Source organism: Sus scrofa, chromosome 15, assembly GCF_054392235.1.
Source record: "Sus scrofa isolate SSC_HxYL_T2T_F1_AM1 chromosome 15, Sscrofa_HxYL_maternal_Yorkshire_Landrace_v2.0, whole genome shotgun sequence".
Classification (NCBI taxonomy): Eukaryota; Metazoa; Chordata; class Mammalia; order Artiodactyla; family Suidae; genus Sus; species Sus scrofa.
Genome location: NC_139397.1, coordinates 53,411,968 through 53,433,234, shown reverse-complemented (window position 1 = coordinate 53,433,234; position 21,267 = coordinate 53,411,968). Strand labels below are relative to the sequence as shown.

The window sequence follows — 21,267 nt, the reverse complement described above, 5'->3', positions numbered from 1 at the left end:
AGCCCACACCATGGAAAGTCACCTACTTGAGGGAAAGATCAACTGAATTGGAGGAATCTCCAGATGCAGAGAAGAGTGCAGCAGTAAGCCAGAGTACTGAAAAGCAGAGCAAGAACCAAACAGATCATCTGAACTACTGGCACAGTCACCAAAAATTGAGATGCTTGGGTGGGGGCTGGGCACCGAGACCTCGGCTCCAGAGGTTAGTCCCTGGGAATGGGCTAGAGTGGGCAGTGCGGAGATTGTTTGGTGGGGGGCGTCTAGGAACCGGTCTGTCAGGTTTGACTGGGCAGAGACTGCCTGGGAAGCTAGAAAGCAGAGCATCGTGGCGGGGAGGGAGCAATACGCTAAGGGCTGGGAAGTGGAAAGCAGCATCAGTGGGAACCTGGGAGAAGAGCTGGATCTGTAGGAGAAACAAGGCACCAGTGTTGGGGAGGGGAGAGAAGAAGGTGCCAGTGTTGGGGAGGGGAGAGAAGAAGGGAGAATACTCCCCACACCACAGCAAGCTCACTGGCCCACCAGCTATCAGAAAGCTGTGCTTCTCAGTGCATACCCCCCTCCCCCTAACCCTCACGCACATGTGCCAGACCTGGGTCTGCCTGCCATCCAGGAGGGCTGGCCTCAAAAACTGCTGGAAGCCTACCACCACAGGGGCTTTCCCTGCCCTGGTCTGCTTGCCCTCTGGAGGGGCTACACCCCTGCGGAGCAGCACCAAACACTGCCAGCCCCCAGGAAAAGGCCTGCAGCCCAGAAAAGCTAGAACAAGGTTGGCTGGGCTGTGAAAAATCTGCCTACATTCTCAGGCAGTCCTTCTAAGTCGGGCTGCCCTGGGGAAGAGCCTCTTGGGTTCTAAGTGGCCCAGTTGGCCGTTCCACCCCTCAGGGGTGCTGAACTCCTGTGGAACAGCTGCCCAGCACCGCCAGTCCCCTGTAAGAGCCCCCACAGCCCAGAACAGCTAGAACAAGCTCAGCCAGGACGTGAAAAATCTGCCTACATTCTCAGGCAGTCTTTCTGAGTCAGGCTGCCCTGGGGAAGAGCCTCCTGGGTTCTCAGCAGCCCAGCTAGATGCTCCAGCCCTCAGGGGGTGCTTCACTCCTGCATAACAGTTGCCTAGCACCACAAGGCCCCTGCAAGAGCCCCACAGCCTAAAAACACCAGAGCAAGCTCTGCCTGGCCAAGTGAAATCCATCACAGTGTGGACCTCCCAGTCCTCTCTGCCCACAGGAAGTCCTCCTTTGCTTCAGCAAGACCCTGTCAGACCTGCCCACCCTGTGGAAAAGCCACGCTGCCTCAAAGAAGACTGACCAACAATGCCAGCCCTCAGGAAACATTCCATGGCAGTGACAAGGCAAACACTGCCTGGCCACGGAGAGAACAACTCCACCAGGAAAAAGAAAACAACAAGCAAGATGAAGAAGCTGAGAAACCACCACCAGTCAAACCAACAGGAAAACTCACCTAAAGCAGTCAACAATGAAACAGATCTCTGCAGTCTGACAGACCTGGAGTTCAAAAGAGAAATAGTGAAAATACTGAAGGAATTAAGAGAAGATATGAACAGAAATGCAGACACCCTCAGAAAGAAACTAGAAAATATAAGGAGGAGCCAAGAAAAACTAGAACATTCATTTGCAGAGATGCAAACTGAACTAAGGGCAGTAAAAATCATCCATTGTGATTTCTCCTTTTTCATTTCTAATTTTGTTTATTTGAGTTCTTTCTCTCCTCTTCTCAGTGAGTCTAGCCAGGGGTTTGTCAATTTTGTTTACCTTTTCAAAGAACCAGCTCTCAGTTTTATTAATTTTCTCTATTGTTTTTTGAATCTCTGTTTTATCGATTTCTTCTTTGATCTTTATAATTTATTTCCTTCTGCTGACTTTAGGTCTTTTTTGTTCTTCTTTTTCTAGTTCGTTTAGGTGGAGGGTTAAGTTGTCAATTTGGATCTTACAGCCTGCCAAAACTGAATCAAGAAGAAACAGACCAACTGAACAGACCAATCACTAGAAATGAAATTGAAGAAGTCATAAAAACACTCCTTACAAATAAAAGTCTGGGACCAGATGGCTTCACAGGCAAATTCTATCAAACATATAAAGAGGATCTGGTGCCCATCCTCCTTAAAATTTTTCAAAAGGTTGAAGAAGAAGGAATACTCCCAAAGACATTCTATGATGCCACCATCACCCTAATTCCAAAACCATACAAAGATACCACCAAAAAAGAAAACTATCAGCCAATATCTTTGATGAATATAGATGCAAAAATTCTCAACAAAATCTTAGCCAACTGAATCCAACAACATATCAAAAAAATCAGAGCACCATGACCAGATAGGGTTCATCCCAGGTTCACAAGGATGGTTCAACATATGCAAATCAATCAATGTCATACACCACATTAACAAAAGAAAAGTTAAAAATCATATGATCATCTCAATAGATGCAGAAAAGCATTTGACAAAGTCCAACATCCATTCATGATCAAGACCCTCGCCAAAGTGGGTATAGAGGGAACATTCCTGAACATAATCAAAGCCATTTATGACAAACCCACAGCAAATATAATACTCAATGGAGAAAAACTGAAAGCCTTCTCACTCAAATCTGGAACAAGACAGGGATGCCTACTCTCACCACTGCTCTTCAACATCGTTTTGGAAGTCTTAGCCACAGCAATTAGACAAACAAAAGAAACAAAAGGCATCCATATAGGAAGAGAAGAGATAAAACTGTCACTGTATGCAGATGACATGATTCTATACCTAGAAAACCCTAAGGACTCAACCCCAAAAACTCCTTGAACTGATTAATAAATTCAGCAAAGTAGCAGGCTATAAGATTAACAATCAGAAGTCAGTGGCATCTCTGTATACCAGCAATGAAATAGTAGAAAAGGAATACAAAAATACCTTTTAAAATTGCACCTCAAAAAATCAAATACCTCGGAATACACCTGGCCAAGGAGGTAAAGGACTTATATGCCAAGAACTATAAAACTTTAATCAAAGAAATTAAAGATGTAAAGATATGGAAAGATATTTCATGTTCATGGATTGGAAAAATCAATATTGTGAAAATGGCCATACTACCCAAAGCAATCTACAGATTCAATGCAATCCCTATCAAATTACCCATGACATTGTTCACAGAACTAGAACAAACAAGCCAAAAATTTATATGGAACAACAGAAGACCCAGAATTGCCAAAGCAATCCTGAGAAACAAAAACCAAGCAGGAGGCATAACTCTCCCAGACTTCAAGAAATATTACAAAGCCACAGTCACCAAAACAGTATGGTACTGGTATCAAAACAGACAGACAAACCAATGGAATGGAATAGAGAATCCGGAAATAAACCCTGACACCTATGGTCAATTAATCTTTGACAAGGGAGGCAAGAACATAAAATAGGAAAAAGAAAGTCTATTCAGCAAGCATTGCTGGGAAACCTGGACAGCTGCATGCAAAGCAATGAAACTAGAACACACCCTCACACCATGCACAAAAACAAACTCAAAATGGCTGAAAGACTTAAATATAAGACAAGACACCATAAAACTCCTAGAAGAGAACATAGGCAAAACATTCTCTGACATCAACATCATGAATATCTTCTCAGGGCAGTCTCCCAAAGCAATAGAAATAAGAATAAAAATAAACCAATGAGACCTCATCAAACTGACAAGCTTTTGCACAGCAAAGGAAACCCAAAAGAAAACAAAAAGACAACTTACAGAATGGGAGAAAATAGTTTCAAATGATGCAATGGACAAGGGCTTAATCCTCAGAATATATAGGCAACTTATACAACTCAATAGCAAAAAAGCCAATCAACCAATGGAAAAACGGGCAAAAGACCTGAATAGACATTTCTCCAAAGAAGATATACAAATGGCCAACAAACACATGAAAAAATGCTCAACATCACTGATTATAAGAGAAATGCAAATCAAAACTACCACGAGATACCACCTCACACCAGTCAGAATGGCCATCATTAATAAATCCACAAATAACAAGTGCTGGAGGGGCTGTGGAGAAAAGGGAACCCTCCTGCACTGCTGGTGGGAATGTAAACTGGTACAGCCACTATGGAGAACAGTTTGGAGATACCTTAGAAATCTATACATAGAACTTCCATATGACCCTGCAATGCCACTCTTGGGCATCTATCCGGACAAAACTCTACTTAAAAGAGACACATGCACCTGCATGTTCATTGCAGCACTATTCACAATAGCCAGGACATGGAAACAACCCAAATGTTCATCAACAGATGACTGGATTCGGAAAAAGTGATATATATATATATACACAATGGAATACTATTTAGCCATAAAAACGAATGACATAATGCCATTTGCAGCAACATGGATGGAACTAGAGAATCTCATACTGAGTGAAATGAGCCAGAAAGACAAAGACAAATACCATATGCTGTCACTTATAACTGGAATCTAATATCCAGCACAAATGAACATCTCCACAGAAAAGAAAATCATGGACTTGGAGAATAGACCTGTGGCTGCCTGATGGGAGGGGGAGGGAGTGGGAGGGATTGGGAGCTTGGGGTTATCAGATACAACTTAGAATAGATTTACAATGAGATCCTGCTGAGTGACATTGAGAACTATGTCTAGATACTCATATTGCAACAGAACAAAGGTTGGGAAAAAAAAATGTATACATGTAAGAGTAACTTGATCCCCATGCTGTACAGCAGGAAAAATAAAATAAAATAAAAATAAAATAAAATGAAATGAAATGAAATAAAATAAGAAAAGATGGAATTAACTTTTTTAATAGATAAGATCATCAATCTTTCCCTTTTTAAAAAAGATTTTATCTACTATATAATTTTTACATTTTACTAAATTTAAATTAACTAGAATTAAATAGTGAGTAATTTTCTGTAGATATTCTTTTTAAGGACTTTATTTACAGTAAAAATCTCTATTAGCTATGGAATCTCGGTAAATGAATTCTCTAAAATTACTTTAGAAGGCTTTCCATACCAAAAATTATAGGATATTAAAAATTTCTTGAAGACATAGAGAAAATAAACAGTAAGTATAAAACAAAATCAAAAACAAAATCAAAATCAAAATGGCATATAACTTTGGGATCAAGATGTGTTAAATAATTTTAGGCATTGCGAAAAAAATGGTGTTAAGCAGAAAGCAGTATTTTTCAGAACTATTGCTGGGACGAGTTCCCATGATACAGTTCCATGATATAGTAGCCCCAATAAGAATCAAATAGAAAAACAGAGCACAACTTTAGTAAAGTCAGGAAATTTCTGATCCTCATTTCCCCAAATATAGATTGTGTTTTAAATTTGTGTTCTTTCTTAAATACACTATTCCAAATGTTTTTTTTTTTTTTTTTTAATTATTATTTTCCCCACTGTACAGCAAGGGGGTCAGGTCATCCTTAGATGTATACATTGCAGTTACAGTTTTTTCCCCCACCCTTTCTTCTGTTGCGACATGAGTATCTAGACATAGTTCTCAATGCTATTCAGCAGCATCTCCTTATAAATCTATTCTAGGTTGTGTCTGATAAGCCCAAGCTCCCGATCCCTCCCACTCCCTCCCCCTCCCATCAGGCAACCACAAGTCTCTTCTCCAAGTCCATGATTTTCTTTTCTGAGGAGATGTTCATTTGTGCTGGATATTAGATTCCAGTTAAAAGTGATATCATACGGTATTTGTCTTTGTCTTTCTGGCTCATTTCACTCAGTATGAGATTCTCTAGTTCCATCCATGTTGCTGCAAATGGCATTATGTCATCCTTTTTTATGGCTGAGTAGTATTCCATTGTGTATATATACCACATCTTCCGAATCCAATCATCTGTCGATGGACATTTGGATTGTTTCCATGTCCTGGCTATTGTGAATAGGGCTGCAATGAACATGCAGGTGCATGTGTCTCTTTTAAGTAGAGCTTTGTCCGGATAGATGCCCAAGAGTGGGATTGCAGGGTCATATGGAAGTTCTATGTATAGATTTCTAAGGTATCTCCAAACTGTTCTCCATAGTGGCTGTACCAGTTTACATTCCCACCAGCAGTGCAGGAGGGTTCCCTTTTCTCCACAGCCCCTCCAGCACTTGTTATTTGTGGATTTATTAATGATGGCCATTCTGACTGGTGTGAGGTGGTATCTCGTGGTAGTTTTGATTTGCATTTCTCTTATAATCAGCGATGTTGAGCATTTTTTCATGTGTTTGTTGGCCATTTGTATATCTTCCTTGGAGAAATGTCTATTCAGGTCTTTTGCCCATTTTTCCATTGATTGATTGGCTTTTTTGCTGTTGAGTTGTATAAGTTGCTTGTATATTCTAGAGATTAAGCCCTTGTCAGTTGCATCATTTGAAACTATTTTCTCCCATTCTGTAAGTTGTCTTTTTGTTTTCTTTTGGGTTTCCTTTGCTGGGCAAAAGCTTGTCAGTTTGACGAGGTGCCATGGGTTTATTTTTGCTCTAGTTTCTATTGCTTTGGGAGACTGCCCTGAGAAGATATTCATGATGTTGATGTCAGAGAATGTTTTGCCTATGTTCTCTTCTAGGAGTTTTATGGTGTCTTGTCTTATATTTAAGTCTTTCAGCCATTTTGAGTTTATTTTTGTGCATGGTGTGAGGGTGTGTTCTAGTTTCATTGCTTTGCATGCAGCTGTCCAGGTTTCCCAGCAATGCTTGCTGAATAGACTTTCCTTTTCCCATTTGATGTTCTTGCCTCCCTTGTCAAAGATTAATTGACCATAGGTGTCAGGGTTTATTTCCGGATTCTCTATTCCATTCCATTGGTTTGTCTGTCTGTTTTGATACCAATACCACACTGTTTTGATGACTGTGGCTTTGTAGTATTTCTTGAAGTCTGGGAGAGTTATGCCTCCTGCTTGGTTTTTGTTTCTCAGGATTGCTTTGGCGATTCTGGGTCTTTTGTGGTTCCATATAAATGTTTGGATTGTTTGTTCTAGTTCTGTGAACAATGTCATGGGTAATTTGATAGGGATTGCATTGAATCTGTAGATTGCTTTGGGTAGTATGGCCATTTTCACAATATTGATTTTTCCAATCCAGGAACATGGAATATCTTTCCATTTCTTTACATCTTCTTTGATTTCTTTGATTAAAGTTTTATAGTTCTCGGCATATAGGTCCTTTACCTCTTTGGTCAGGTGTATTCCGAGGTATTTGATTTTTTAAGTAATTTTTTTTTTTTTTGTCTTTTTGCTATTTCTTGGGCCGCTCCTGCGGCATATGGAGGTTCCCAGGCTAGGGGTCCAATCGGAGCTGTAGCCACTAGCCTACGCCAGAGCCACAGCAACGCAGGATCCGAGCCGCGTCTGCAACCTACACCACAGCTCACGGCAACGCCGGATCGTTAACCCACTGAGCAAGGGCAGGGACCGAACCCGCAACCTCATGGTTCCTAGTCGGATTCGTTAACCACTGCGCCACGACGGGAACTCCCCAAATGTTTTTCATCATATTATTGTGGGTGTGCCTCAAAAACATCTTTGCTTTTTGATGTTTGAGTTAGTATTTGCTCTAACACATATCATTTTGAAAAGATTTAAATCATCATTTAGTCAAAAAGATTTTATCCACAAGTACAGTTAAGCTTTACTGTTTCTTTTTTCCAAATTTCTGGGATTTTTTTTCAAATCTATGTTGTTTAATAGAAAAAATGAGATAATTATTTTTATGAATAATCAGTGGCCAACTTTTCATAAATTACAAGTTTCCTTCAAAGATCAGTTTATGACACCCTGCAGAGAATTTGTGAAGCCACATCAGGAGTGTTAAGAAATTTAAAACAAAATACTGTGGAAGAAGTCAAAGAATGGCATTTGTTGTCACTACATAAGGGGGTCCGTGATATAAAATAGTTTACTCACTAGAGCTCCTATAAATTTCTGCTTAATTATGAAATCTCATAAAAACCTCTAGCCTCACCTTATTCTTGAACTAAAACATTTGCTTTCAGAATTTTTTCCAAACAAAAAGAAATGAACAAAAATAAGGGTTCAACATATTCAACCATGAATAGACCCTCTTTCTTAATTTTTTTTTTTAGGGCCACACCTGAGGTATATAGATGTTCAGGAAAGGGGTCGAATCAGGGCTGCAGCTGCAGGCCTACACCACAGCCACAGCAATGCCAGATCTGAGCAGCATCTGTGACTTAACACCACAGCTCAGGGCAACACCGGATCCCTGACCCACTGAGAGAGGTCAGGGATTGAACCTCCATCCTCATGGATACTAGTCAGATTCATTACCACTGAGCCACAATGGGAACTCCAATCTTTACTTTTAAATGAATATTATCTTACTCTACTCTGTTAAAAACCCCTGGGGAAAGTCACAACTAATCTTGAGGATATGTCCAAACTAAATTTTTATGTAGATACCATAGCATAGCCTTACAAACCAAACTCCGAATCATCAAAGATACTGAATCATGGGCACCCCAGTGCTCTCTGAGTTGCCCAAAGGGGATAAACCAAAGTCTTCCTGAAACAATACTGCCATGAAGGCTTTCCCCTCCAACACTTGTCTTTGCTTCTGCCATCTATAGCCTTACTCACTTTAGATTAGTGTTTATATTTTATTTCTGCATTTGTCTCTTGGCAAATGCTCAGGATTTTAGCTTGGACTCATTTTCAGTAAATGATCGGAAAATTTAGCAGGGTAGTTAAAAGCCCAGGCTTAATTCAAATAGTTCTAAATTTACATTCTAGACATGTTATTTACTAACACGGTCTTTGGCAATGTATACAGTTGGTCTGAATAAAGCTTCTTCATGTAGAATATGTTACATGACAGGGTGGTTTTAAAGATTAAATGAGAAACACATGTGAATGATCGGCTTCGTGCTAAGACTATGTTAAATGATCAATAAATGCAGCTATCAGTATTACTGTTTTTATGAACCATCTTGGGTAGAATGCAATGCCTTCACTGTGGCCCCATTGGACCTATATTTCAGGATCAGACCCCCCAGCTTGAAGGGAAGTTTCATTCCCTCCTGAATGGGACAGTGAGAAAGAATCAGACAAGGGAATCAAGCCTGACAAAACTTTTGTAGACTCAGCACTGTTTGGCACATGTAACAGGCGTGCATCTTATATGTATAAAAGGAAGATCAAACTTTCCTGCATTTATTGACCGTTAATGTATTATGGGAAGGAGTAATAAAAAAGTTAATTCCCTGAGCACTTTACTTAGAGCCTCCAAAATGCATACTATTGTATAAAATGTATACAGGGTAATTTTGTACCATACAAATAAATGGCATGAGTTATGTTGGAGGTGGAATTTTCCTTTAAGTATGTCTGTGGTTGGCTGTAAACTATAGAAGAATATGTTATGAATATTAACTCCTCAGTAGAAGGACAAAAGAAAATCGAGAATTTTACATAATGCTGCTGGGTAATCTTAAAGTCATGAACTACACTTCACAGTAAAGTAAAAAAGTTAAGCCAATCCAATAAATTGACATTAGATAATTCATTTTCTAAAGGATTTGAAAAAAATAATTTAGTCTCTGACATAATATAGTCAATGACTAATAGTCTTTAAAACAGAGGATCAAAGAGTGACTGCTTTATATTTTGAGGGAATTGTAGATTGTCTTTGACTGACTTCTAAAAATAAATCTTGGGCTGCTGGAAAAAGGAAAAGTTGGATCAATTTCTGACATCATGCACAAAAAATAAACTCTGAGTGGATAAAATAAGTACATGTAAAAAACTACAACTTAAAATATACCAGGAGGAACAACATGTGTGAAACTCTCTGTAACTTGTGAAAGGCCTACTACCTATGATGTCAAATCAATAACCAAGAGAGTAAAGATATACAATTCGATATTATAAAAATGACTGTATTTAAAAATTTTGGCATACTAAATACAACCATATAGAAAATGAAGACAAATAAAAAACTGAAAGAAATTGTAATGTATATCACAATGCTAATATGCCTAATATTTAGACACTCTGATAAGAAGAGGTAAAGGATCAATATTTTTAGAACAGTGAACTAGAATAATAATGAGTTAGTTCACAATAAAAATGCAAATGGATTTGCCATTAAAAAATTATATATGCATGAATCTTCTGACTCAATGATTCCATTTTTGGAAACTACCACAGCTATACTTTGTGAAGTATGAAGAGGTTTATATTCATAACTAGTTACTAAATGACTGTTTTTTGGGGTTTTTTTTTTTTTTTGCTTTTTAGGGCCACACCTGTGGCATATAGAAGTTCCCAGGCTACACCACAGCCACATCAAAGCAGGATCCGAGCCACATCTGTGACCCACAGCTCACAGCAACGCCAGATCCTTAAACCACTGACCTAGGCCAGGGATCAAACCCGCATCCTCATGGATACTAGTCGGGTTCATAACCCCTTAAGCCACAACAGAAACTCTCCTAAATGACTAATTTTAATAGCAGAAGACTGGCAATAAGCCATCTGTACATCATCATAAAATAGCAGAAGACTGGCAATAAGCCATCTGTACATCAGTGTAAGAATGAATCAACTATAGATTTATTCATTCCCACAAGGAATACAAGGAAGTTGTAAAATGGAAACAATATATAATAATAAGCTACTGTTTATATAAATAAGGGGAAAACATGATGTATGTGTATCTGTATTTTAATTAAACAAATAATGATGGGATGGATAGTAACTTCTTAAAAATGTTTAGCTAATGCAGGAGGTAAAGAATAGGGTGGATATGACAGGGTGAGACACTAGATTTTCTAAACTACATCTTGTTTTATAGATCTGACTTTGTAAACATATAAATTTTTTCACAAAACCGTAACACAATTAAAAAACAATGTCAAAAGAATATAAAATAAAACAAAATAAAATAAAATAAAACAAAATATATATTCAGTTAATGGCAGAGTGATTATAAATGACATTAAAACACAATGGTTTAACTAGACCTTGCCAAAAGGATATAACGTAATGATTAAAAATACTAAGAAAAAAATCCTTGAACTATTTTCAGTAATCAATTTTTGCAAGTGGTGTTGGTATTTTTATTATGAGATTTTTGTATGCATATTGTAGAGTAAAATAGATAAGTAATTATGTGGTATAATAAGTACGAATTTTCGAGTATTATTAAGAATGAGAATTCTCTGTTCAGGAAAAGGAAGGAAAAAAATCCAAAATAGAAGTGATTAAATAAAACCATGGTCTTGGTTTTGAACTGCAAATATCAACATAAACCACTGATGCATTTTATCTTTAAATTATATTTTCTAGCTTCTTCCACAGAAAAAGTCTAGAAACAATGACCTATTCAATAACAAGGAGCCCTGATACTGCCCAGATTTACTATCAAGATCTAAGATCTGTTTTTACTAAACAGAACTAGAGATCTTTAAAAGAAATGGCTGATTCCAGGTCGTGGTCCAGAAATTATCAAAATCCTAGGACATATTTCAGGACAGTTACCAAGAAAATTATTAAAGATTGAAAGTGTCATGCCAAAAGGACTCAATACATCTTGAAGAAGGAATTTGAATATAAATAGTTCAAAAAATTAAAATTTTTGAAGAAAATTATACAAAATTTTCTTCGAAGTTTTGTAAGTGATCTAAAGTAACATAAAACAAATTAAACTAAGCTAACTGATCACCTCCAGTTGACAGGGAACCTAGTCATTCTTTTGAATAGTTGATACATAAAGAGATATAACCAAACATTAATCCAGCCTTTCCAATACATATGTGTCACCAGATAGCCAAATAATACATAAGGTTAAATACTCCAATAAATAAAGTTGCAAGTGAAGCACCTGACAAGGGTTTAAACTCCAAAATATACAAACACCTCTTGCAGTTCAATATCAAAAAAACAAATAACCCAATCAAAAAGTGAGCAGAAGATCTAAATAGATATTTCTCCAATTACAATGAAAAAAAAAAAAAAAGAAGGAACAATACAATGGAAATAGCCTCATTACACAATATTAATATATATTGAAAGACCCTGGCATTGCGCATTACATGTTTCTAACATCACAAAGTAAAAGCCTCATAAGAATCATGGGCCTCTTGAAAAATCGCATTACCACTCATGAACCTAGTCTTATCGAAGAATGGAAAGAACAAATCCAAGTGTGATCACATCTCTAGAGCAGAGCACTGGCAGACATGCTATACTATAGCACAGGGATATAATCAATAATGTTCTGACTCTGGAAAGTTTTGCAGGATAACCTCCTGGCTTTTTCGACAATAAATTACATGTGAAAAAGAAAAAAAATGGAGAGAGAGGGAGAAAGAAGGTGAAAGAGTACTTATAAATTAAAAGAGACTTAAGAGACACTGGAATCATGATGAAATATTGACAGGATTTGAAACATTCTCCAATCATATGTGGAAAAATGACTTTATTCATGAGGTCATTGGAAATTTGAACAATAACTTGAAATTTAATAAAAATTATTACACATTTTAGGTAAATTAATTGCATTGTGATAGCATGAGAAATTCTTATCTTTTAGGGCTCCATATGGAAATATTTATGTCTGAGATGATATAATCTGGGATTTGCTTTAAATAATATGGTTGTGGGGAAATCGTGGGAAGACTAGATAAAACAATATTGGCTATGAATAGATAATTGTTGAAGAGTACATGCATCTTCATTACTCTAGTCTGAATATTTTTGTATATGTTTGGCATTTTCCATGATGAAATTTAGTTAAATAATTTCATGCAGACCCTTATTTCATACTTAGCATTAATAAAGTAAGCAAGCCCAATTTTTGCAAAATAAGTAGTCTATGTTTCATTTTCTACATAAGAAAATTAAGATTTTAGAGATTTTTTTAATATGCATGAATATGCATAGAAATATTAAACACTGAAATACATCACTTTTCAATTAGTAATTGTTGCTATCGTTCTTAGTTCACTCTAATTCACATGAAATAACTACATTTTTATAAATTTAAGCTTTTATAATAAGTTTTTAAAGTTCCCCATGTCCTCTTGGACTTATCCTGGGATGATGGTTGTAAATCATTCAAGCAGTCCCTGAAAGGAATCTTTAGTCTTCAATTACCGTTAGGACACCCTAGCATGCACAGAGACTTTGCAATAATGCCCTGGATACTTTGGTATTATTGTTTCTCTCTTTCTCCGTCTTCTTTGTCAGCATTTTATTCATATGCACATTTTTATAGGAGTATAAATTATAAAATGATATACCAAAAGTCCTACAATAATTCATAATTTCATCAACCATTCATGGTACACCATGATGGTTACTCACTCTACCCTCCAATGGAGATAAGATGGTTTCAGTGCAAGGCACATTTCCTAGTACACTTACCCTAACTGTGCCCTTCTCTCTCTCAAATGAAATACACTCTGGGATGCATTTGAAAAAATCTGCTTTCATTATGGTAAAGACTGGAAACCAATTCACAAAATGACATCCATATTTTTCTTTTTAGGGCTGCACATGCAGCATATGGAAGTTGCTGGGCTAGAGGTTGAATCCAAGCTGCAGTTGCAGGCCTATGCCATCATCACAGCAACACGGGATCCAAGCCGCAGCTTGTGGCAACACCTGGTTCTTAACCCACTGAATGAGGATATCCATCATTATTAGTTAAGAAATTGCTGGAGTTCCTATTGTGGTTCAGTGGGTTATGAACCCGACTAGTATCCATAAGGATGCAGGTTTGATCTCTGGCCTTGCTCAGTGGGTTAAGGATCTGGCATTGCTGTGAGCTGTGGTGTAGCTGGCAGACATAGCTCTGATCCTCCGTTACTGTAGCTATAGGCCAGCAGCTGCATCTCCAATTCAACCCCTAGCCTGGGAACTTCCATGTGCCACAGGTGTGGCTCTAAAAAGAAAAAAAAAAAAAGCTTGCATTACCCTTTGGAACTGACACCAATACTTGTGTCAATAATGTAATTGAAAACCTTTGCCTCAAAATATAATTTGGTGTAGTGATTTTGATTTAAAAAAAAGTTCCTTAAGTGAAATTCTTAAATTTTAAGCTCAGTTTATCTTATCAAAGACTATAATTCCCCCAAAAAAACAAATAATATTTTTATTCTTTAATATATTTTTTGGTCTTTTGTCTTTTTAGGGCTGCACCCACTGCATATGGAGATTCCCAGGCTAGGGGTAGAATCAGAGCTACAGCTGTCCACCTATGCTGCAGCCTGTCTTCATGGATACTAGTCAGATTTGTTAACCACTGAGCCACATCAGGCCTCCTAAATTTTTTTTGATAAGAATAAAGTCATTGGCATTTGAGAGCAGCAATACACCAAGAGGTAGGAAACATAGATGAAATACACTGGAGTCATTCAAAGAGAAGAATAACAAAAAACAAAAACAGGCCAAGAAACATAGTGATGAAATTAGGCTGCTGATTCAAAGAATAGAAGTTTCAAATGTGCTTTTTATTTAGCAAAATGAGAAAATGTCTTACTACATTAAAAGAAGAGGATCTTCAATTGAATATACTGCTAAAAATAACTATAGATTATTTTAGTCCCATTGCATTGCTTTATACTATTAAATCTAAACACCATGGAGTTTTTCGTCAGTCTGTCTTAAAGATTCTCCCATCAATAATAATTTTTGTAGCCATGGGTATCTAATAAGGCCAAGTAAAGTGGAGCTTTGTCATTGTGAACTGCTGACTAATCTGAGAGTTACATGATGATTTTGCAAACGTTCCTTTAATAATACAGGAGTAGTACTAAGTGCCTGAAGGAGGGAGAATTATCTGGCAACTGTTTCTGGGGAAATGCCAGATGGTCTGTCTCCTGGTAGATAATTTTAGAGAATTTATTTTTCCATTGTAAAGCTACTTTAAGGGGTAAAAATACGTACTGCAGTTTACAAAATTGTATATATAAATTATGCCATCATGTCTTTGGCACATCCATGTTTTGCCATAACATTAGTATCCTAAACTGAAAATGTAAATTACCTAACTCGAATTTTCTTTAACAAAAAACAAAATTATTATGGGAAACAGTGATCAAACTTCATCATATTCCACACAAGAATACAACTTGATGGGTTAACTGAACACTGCCTAAATGCAAATTACAATTAATAAGTTGAAAACAAATCACATTGCACAAAGGAGAAAATTATGTAATAGAAATAAATATATACTGAAATTACACATCAACAATATATTAAATAAAGTGATCCTAAATCCTTTAGCTACAGACTCAAATCTTAATTTGCTAAGATTAAGGTTAAATTTAATTTGTAACGTGACTTTTTTGGCTACTAACTGTGGAGGGAGTCTGGAGGCTTGAACTTACTCATTGATTATTGGAAGCTGTCACTCTAAACTGGTGGAGGTGCTTTTACAGCTTGGGTCATGTTGAGAGCTTCATGTTTGGGCCTTTGGGGAGGAAAATGGTGCATAAAACAGCAAGCATCTTTGCAAAGTGCTTTGTAGCATAGACAGATAGAGGTTAAAATGTTTTCTTAACACACTTCCAGAATTCACTGCAGCTTTCCCCTTAACCCCAATAAACCACATTGATTTTACGAGTGATTTTGTCACTAAAGTTCACAAGGAAAGAAATGAGACATCGCATTTTTTTCACATAGCCTATTTCAGGCTATGTGAAAATTTTAAACATTACTTTGAAAATTAACTTCTAAAATAACTTATCATTCTAAAAATATTCAGTGACAATGAAAGCATTCTGCAATTTTAAGATCCTAACACATTTTCTCAACTTAAAACACTGAAAATTTTTTCTGCAATTTTTGTCTTTCCAGAATAGCTACCCTGTAAGCCATATTAACAAATGAATGTGAGTAGATAGATGCATAGATTTAATTTGAAATTAAAAGTGTAAAAGTTACTTTATACACTTGAGGTTGATATTCATTTTTATGTTTTCTCATAAATTTCAGTTGATCATTGTATAATTTTTAGGAAGTCTACAAGAATCTTTGAGACATTAATATATGTTGTACCTCATGTAGAAAGGAATCTTCTCTATGAACGTAATTCACAGAAAGCTAAGACTTGATAAAACATGCTACTGACCTCTATGGATTAGAAGGGCAGTCTTCTGAGACAATGCACAGATAACATCCCAAGGTTTGTTTGGAGAAGAGCTGAACTGAGGTCACTTTCCAAAACAACAAGCTGCTCTCTATGACCCTGAAATGTTAGCGTTTAGGAACTTCCTGGAGAGATGGTATTTTGTCTTACAGTATTAAAGGATTCAACTAGCAATAGTAAAACTGTCTTATTCAAAGATGTAAAAAAGAGTGTGTGTTTAACAAAATACATTGAGAATTAGAGGGGAAGGAAGACAGCAATTAGGAGTCATAAAGAAAAGGAAAATGCTGAAGTTTATGCTAAACAAAAATCAAGTAGGTTATATGGTTCTGCTTATTGTATCACTTCTCATTCATGTGCAGTAATTTTTTAGTTGAGGTAGAGTGGTTTAGGGTAAAATACTATAAACATAAATGATACTCCTGCCAGCAGGTAACCTTTTTTCCTGAACCTACTATATATCAATTGCTAATATTTGTGCTTGGTAATATTTGTGTATATCACATGGCACATCAGTAGAATGAATCTCAAATCCCCCAAACCTATTATAAGGCTATAGCAATGCCATAGTAAAGCTTCCACGGTAGGCACTTTTTTCCTTCCTTCTGTCTTTTTTTTTTTTCAGTAGTGGTTTCTATGTGTTGAAATAGACCTGCCTGGGAATATATAATCTGAACCAAATAACCTCTTCATCTCCCTTCAAATCTTCTGGTTTAATCAGTAACTAAACTCCACATGTGTGGTATATTAAACATAAATCATTTTATTAATAATCTTTATCTCAAATATAAGTACCTTGAAGAAACCATTTGCTCAAAATACATATTTAAATTGTTTTTTTTTTTTTGCTAATGTGCACTAGCAACTGCTGTGAATATTTCTATTCTGTCCATGTTCCAAAATTTTCAGGTGAAGGGTCAAACATCACTCAACTGAATTATTTGTATAAAAAAAACTCTGTCCCAAATCAGCCTCATATTCAAGTTCCTCTTGGATTCTACATGGTGATATTTAAGATGATGTATACTCCCAATTTTTAATGGGGTCATGTATGAATTTGGCAAGCAAGACCATTATATGCACTTTACCACTGAATTGTACTGTGAAGTTAAAATGCCTATGAATGTAGATGCTTTAAACAGGTGGTGCTCATCATTATAATAAAGGTCAAGGAATGTCAAGTGGACCAAGTAGAAACAACATCATTATGGCTTTTGGAAGCAGTTAGCTAAGCTTTCTTTTTCTAGATACTACATACACAAAGCTATACTTAATATAATGAATGATTTGTTATAATATCTAATAACGCAAAACCAAATACTATAGCCAAATAATATGAATTATACCTATATATTCTGAAAACAAAAATTAAAACTCCAGTCCTTAATAAAAGGTGTTTGGGGCCACTTATTTGAAGTTCAGCACAAAGGTTAAGCTACAAATAGTAGATTGTGTTGCCAGACTAAGAAAGCGTAGTTTCATAGTACTTTATCTGTGAATTGCTGTATGAAGCAAACATGAAAAAAGGTGGTTTTTTTCTAGATTCTATAACAGAGAAATGGGCCAACAAAAAGGAAGCTGTTTCCAGAGCCTATCTTCAACAAATAATGTCAGGATCTCTTATCTGGACCAAAAGCTTTTTGTATGTTTACGCTGAAAAAAGAATTGTAAGTGTATCTTTGATAAATAATTACTAACAGGAGTTCCCATCATAACTCAGAGGAAACAAACCAGACTAGCATCCATGATGATGAGGGTTTGATCCCTGGCCGCACTCACTGGGTTAAGGATCCAGCATTGCCATGAGCTGTGGTATAAATTGCAGTCACAGCTTAGATCTGGCATTGCTGTGGCTGCGGTGTAGGCCAGCAGCTACGGCTCCAAATTGACCCCTAGCTTGGGAACTTCCATATGCCACGAGTATGGCCCTAAAATCAAAAAAAGGAAAAAAATACTTACTAACAAGCATTTCAGTCAGGACACACACACACACACAAATATCAATATTTGATTTCACTGAGATCTGCTCAGGAAATGAAAGAAGCCAGATTTAGCAGAAATAGGAGCATTTGTGACCAAATGACATTTTGTCCCTGTTGGTGCTCCCAAGATCTGGGAAATCTAAGATCGGAGACAATGTGGTACTCAGCAATTTACCAGAAAACACTTAAAAATATCCTTATAGTAAACTTTAACATTTTATATTAAATTTAAATTTCATTAGATTCAGGTTAGTTATCATGAAAATATGCTACTATGTTCCTTAGTACATAAATCCTTGGTGGACATCACCCAAATCTTTATTGTAAGAGGAGGTTATTAAAACTAAGATATAATTTATATTTATTAATATAGCAAATATATTCATAACTACCTATTAAGAAAACATTTTTAAACTGGAATTTCAGAACAATGATATTTAGACACTCCTAAATTCTAGTTTAATCTTTTTTTTTCCTGTCTCTTATTATCCCTTAATGTAAGGATGTAAGTTTATTCTCTATACTTTCACATTTACAGCCTCTCAGAACTTCTCTGACATTGACAAAAAGCTGGTACTCAGTAACCCTTCTATTGTGTGCTCTTGTCACTTTGATGCTAGAGGGTTAATGGCCGTTAGCGTCATCAGGCCCACCATCTACCAGTTCTTCATGTATAAAACACAGATAAGAATGTCTACCTCAGGAGCTCCCACTGTAGTTCAGCAGGTTAAAAACCCGACATAGGGTCCGTGAGGATGTGGGTTTAATCCCCATCCTCACTCAGTGGGTTAAGGATCCAGCATTGTCACAAGCTATGGTGTAGGTTGCAGATGTGGCTTGGATTCAGTGTTACAGTGGCTGTGACATACACCTGCGGCTACAACTCTGATGTAACCCCTAGCCTGGGAACTTCCATATGTCATAGGTGCAGTTGTAAAAAGAAAAAAAGAAAAAAAAAAAAGGAATGTCTAATGCAGGTGATTATAAACATACTAAAGGAAAACATGGGTTTAAAGCATAAAACTTGAACAAAAGAAATAGTGAATAACTGATAGTTAATAGAATTTCTATGATAATTTCATTATCATCAAAACCGCTAGTTAATTCAAGAAGGTCAAGAAGGTCAAAGCTTTGACCTTGTCATAGCTAAGTAATTATGTGCTGAATTATGTCTAACCACATAGTTATTGATATTCATATATAACATGAAACTTAAGAGGAAGGAAATAATAGGTTATCAGTCCTCCATGTATAATACTTCTGGTTTCATTTCTAAGATTTCTTACATAGTCAACACCTCTGGGACATAAGATTCATCTCATTTCTGAGGTCTGTAATATATTATAATATATACCCAGTCTCATCTGTCAGCTCTTTATTTTCCTTCCCCTATCAGGTATTCCTCCTGCATGTATAGAAACAAACCTCAGTTTGGCACATGATGAGGAATTTTCATATAGGTACACTAAAAAGCAAATTAACTTTCTGATGAAAAATATTATTCGAAAAGCCAATCTACAAACCTCATAGTAAAAACACCACCACCACGTACACACACTTAGTCCATCACCGTTCATGTTCCTCCCTTTTCTCATTTCCCTGATCCCTCTAACTTCAGATAATTCACAATCTTACCTATTTCTGGTCATACAACTTAGATGGATGGGACACAAGGGACATTGGCCATATATAATTGCAAAGCAGCTTTTTTTTTTTTTTTACAACATAACCTAGTCAAGCTTTTGTTTTTAATATATAGAAAATATATTAAATTTATTATGCCCTGGGAAACATTTTTCCCATAATTTACAAAAAGTCTGCTAAAACATATTTCAATTTGAAAATATAATTAAAGAAGTAAAAGAACAGTTAATGAATATGTTGTAGAATCAATAAACTCAAAGAGGGGAACATAAAATCCTAACAGCTGGCATTCCCAGGCTTGCGGAATCCTGAAGATCTTGCCTTTAGCAGAATTTGTGTAACAAGTACCACATGACAAAGAAACAGTAGAAAAAAAATACATTTAAAAAATCTGTAGCCTGGACTTTTAAAACTAAAATTACATGGAATTTTTGTGTAATCCTGGATTTCTAGTTTATCAAGCATCACTATAAAATCATTTCCTTCTTTCCAAGATATACATATCATCTTAAGAATAAAATATTAACCTCATATGTTAACCATGTAATAAAATCTTAAAAAAAATCACTTATCTATGAAACAAGAAAATTACCATGTTACTTTAAAAATGCTTAGGTCTTGATTTTAACTCTGCATAGGTAAGAAGTCTGTGAGTAAAGACTGTGAGAAAATACAAAAAATATAAGAATACATTGACTTCTTGATGAACCAGGATAGCACATGAAGTTTTTTTTCTCTTGTCTTAACTTTTTTGGCACTATTAATACAATATAATGTTCTCATTCTTAAACAGTTCTAGTTTTAAAAAATTGTCATCATAAATCAGAAGTATTACTCTACATAATTTGAGTCCGTGTCTATGAACAGAAATAGTCAATTTTGAAATAAATCAAGGAAATTTTTACTTACTGCTATGACAATCATCTAGATATTTCAGGTGAGCACAATTTTTACATCAAATAATATGAATAATATTTATATATCTTTCCTTCATTTGCTTGTTAAGAAAGCTGGGAGTGAGCCAGAAAGAAGAAAAGATACTTAATCATTTATGTTTATTTCCCTATTCTTTTTGGTTTGGTGGGGGGTGGGTGAGTCTAAAGAGACCTCATCATCTTTGTTTTTCAGGAAGGATAAAAGTAATGTGTACTTACGCAGAAGCAACTCAGAAGGTAAGTTGTTGTTTTTCCCTTGTTGGTACTGAAGTACTGTGGGCACTTGGGGAAGCTATGTTCTTAGCAGACCCTTTGTACTGCTTGAAATATTCTCGCTATCTGTGCAGTGTGTAAAAACATCACGTAGTTCAAAGACAAAACACAGCAGCTTAACGTGTTAGGTTAGTTGGCAGCTAATAAATTCCTCTGGACATATCAGGTTTCAGGCAAGGCATAGATGGTGTCATTTTCTTTGGGTAGGTGAAACAAACGTATTTATACAATTCCATCTTTGACTCAAGCGATGTCTCCCCACACCCAACTACCATCCTGGCACTGGACACAGGGACCTTCTCTCACCTGAGTCGCT

At 36.3% G+C, this 21,267-nt stretch overlaps 1 protein-coding gene across 3 annotated transcripts in view; it reads right to left on the bottom strand.

Annotated features, from left to right (window-relative positions):
- Positions 1 to 21,061, bottom strand: part of NEIL3 (nei like DNA glycosylase 3) — a 383,724-nt gene extending 362,663 nt beyond the window's left edge. Inside the window, exon 1 of one of the 3 annotated variants that reach the window (XM_084999924.1) lies at positions 20,898 to 21,061. The gene's annotated coding sequence lies outside the window, so the exon portion shown is untranslated. Of the gene's footprint in view, positions 1 to 16,099; positions 16,210 to 20,897 lie in introns of those variants that run through there. The other 2 variants (XM_021076035.2, XM_084999922.1) reach the window with 2 other exon arrangements.
- Positions 21,062 to 21,267: the final 206 nt, after the last annotated feature.